General features: G+C 38.0%; 1 pseudogene; it reads left to right on the forward strand.

Moving 5' to 3' along the window:
- The first annotated feature begins 606 nt into the window (after positions 1 to 606).
- On the forward strand, positions 607 to 2,028 carry LOC116548809 (annotated as a pseudogene).
- Positions 2,029 to 2,945: the final 917 nt, after the last annotated feature.

Here is a 2,945-nt window from a genome sequence, read left to right on the forward strand (position 1 = left end):
CATTTGAAGAACTCTTGCAATACGTGGTTTAGGCTATATATTTCAAATGTATTTCTGATGGACAAGTACAAGAAAAGGAGGAAATGGCCACTTAACTGGAAATTGCACAATAACATCGCATCCCCATCTAAAGATGATTTGAAGAGCTGAACGTAAGTTGTTCTGTTTTAAAATTGTTTTACTAACAGCATTTTTAGAACTCTCATTTAATCTGTGATGACAAAGAAGTCTGCAGTCACCATCCTGGTATAATATTCACTTGGATTTTATATATTTTAAAACTCAATTTTCTACAATAACATATTTGATTATTATCAGTCACCTTATTACTTATTAGATAGTAAAACATGAATGAGGTCTTATTTGAATGTATAATATACTGATATTTATTAAGCTGTGTCTGCTATTCTGTAAAATATCCTAATATCTCTGATATTCTGGATTACAATGACAGCATGCAATTTGTATACTATCTCTTATAATAACATTTATTTTTTGAGGGGTGTAGGGGGTGCTGTGCTCATCATTTCTAATCATTTTCAGAGTGCCTTGAGCCGATTCTCACAGGCTTGGCCACTGGCTCCTGCTCTGCCCTGGATTGGTAACTTATGTCGATCTTGATGAAAGAGCAATTGATACTCTCAGGGAATTTAATGAAGAAGGAGCTTTGTCTGTACTAGGGCAGTTCAAGGAAAGTGGCTTATCACATGTTCAGAACAAAAGTGCATTTTTATGTGGAGTTATGAAGATCTACAGGCAGAGAGAGAAACAGGAGCAAGGTGCAAGAGTCCGCAAAGGGACCTGATGAAGTGAAGATCAGGCCTTGCTTGAGAGAACTGGTTATACTCTGGATGTAACCACAGGACAGAGGAAGTATCGTGCTCCTCCACCAGACAGTGTGTGCTCTGGGTGCAACTTGGAATTGGAACAGAGGTGTTTGTATGTAAAATACCAAGATTTATATGAGGATGAATTGGTGCCCGTTTTTGAGAAGGCAGAACCCATTTGGGATCTACATCTTATGATGGATCTACTCTCTGGTCAGAATAAAGGGTATGCATTTATCACCATCTGTGGAAAGGAAGCTGTACAGGAAGCTGTGAAACTGTGTGACAGCTGTGAAATTCGCCCTGGTAAACATCTTGCAGTGTGCATTTCTGTGGCAAACAACAGACTTTTGCTGGATCCATTCTTAAGTTCTGGAAGAATTCAGTAAAGTCACAGAGGGTTAGGCGAAGGTTATTCTCTATCATCAACCTGATGACAAAAAAGAAGAATCCGGGATTCTGCTTCTTTGAATATGAGGATCACAAGTCAGCAGCAGAAGTCACGTGCTGGCTGGTAAGTGGAAAAAGTACTCATATGGGGAAATGTAGTTACAGTTGAATGGGCTGACCCCATGGAAGAACCAGGTCCAGAAGTCATGGCTAAGGTACAAGTTTTGTTTCTGAGAAACTTGGCTACCACAGTAACAGAGGAAATATTGGAAAAGTCATTTTCTGAATTTGGAAAACTCTAAAGAGTGAGGAAGTTGAAAGATTATACATTCTTTCATTTTGAAGACAGAGGAGCAGCTGTTAAGGCTATGGATGAAATGAATGGCAAAGAAATAGAAGGGGAAGAAATTGAAATAGTCTTAGCCAAGCCACCAGACTAGAAAAGGAAAGAGAGCCAAGCTGCTACAGACCTCCAGAAGTACTGCTATGAATATTATTACCACCACCTTTCTTCTTGCATGCCACCTCCAATTAGAGATCACGGTTATAGTGAGGGGAGAGGTGGATATGGCTACATTCACCTTACTGTGGCTATGAAGATTACTATGATGATTACTATGGTTATGATTATCACTACTACTGTGGAGGCTATGAGGATCCCTACGATAGCTATAATGATGGCTATGCAGTAAGAGGAAGAGGAGGAGGAAGGGGAGGGTGAGGTGCTCCACCACCACCAAGAGATAAGGGAATACCACCTCCAAGAGGTAGAGCTGGCTATTCACAGAGTGGGGGCATCTGCTGTCTCTAAGGGCAGAAACCTAAGAGATTCCATCTGCATAATAAGAACCTTGGTCTCCACAACCTCTTATTTTAACCCAGATACTCCTTTCTAGTCATTCCAGGTCTTTAGATAATAACTCTTTCAACCAGTTGACAACCTGAAAATCTTTGAATCTACCTAGGATCTGCAAGCTTCCAGCTTCAAGCTATTCTGCCTTTCTGAACTGAACCAATGTACAGCTCACATATATTGATTGATGTTTTATGTCTCCCTAAAGCAGAAAACCAAGCTGTAACATAGCCACTTCAGGTACATGTTCTCAGGCCCTCTTGAGACTGCACCACAGACCATTGTCACTTATACAGGGCTCAGAATAAACTTCCTTAAATATTTTACAAAGTTTGTTTTTTTCAGTCAACAACATAAACATCCAAAAGAAATGAGAAAAAAAATCACATTGCATTTTCTTATTGTGTCTATCTTTAATTTTAACTGGTGCCATTTTTTTTCTTTCTTGATTAACTTGCACTGCTTATTTTCATATCATTCATTTTTCTTATCAGCAATTTATATCACCATATTCAGTTTTACAACAAATGACATTATTGCTGTTGCTAATTCAAATAGCACAAAATTCAACTGCTATTGAATACACATGTACAACACATAGTTTTGTTCATTATATTTATCTTTAAAAGATTCTATGTTTATCATAGTATTACCATTACTTAGTTTCCATCTATGACAATTGGGGACAGTGAGAAACGTTCAAATCACAGCCAGAGCATATGATGGAAATATAACAATTTACAAGGCCAGAAGTTGTAGAAGAAAGAAAATTTCCCCTTTGCTCTCCAAAGTTTTGCTAAAAAATTCCACTAATGAAAAATAAATATGAAAAATGTTATGCAAATTAATTGATGAGCACGAACAACAGAGTGGTT

The sequence above is a fragment of the Sapajus apella genome, unplaced genomic scaffold (assembly GCF_009761245.1).
Source record: "Sapajus apella isolate SASKATOON/1434 unplaced genomic scaffold, GSC_monkey_1.0 scaffold5, whole genome shotgun sequence".
Lineage (NCBI taxonomy): Eukaryota > Metazoa > Chordata > Mammalia > Primates > Cebidae > Sapajus > Sapajus apella.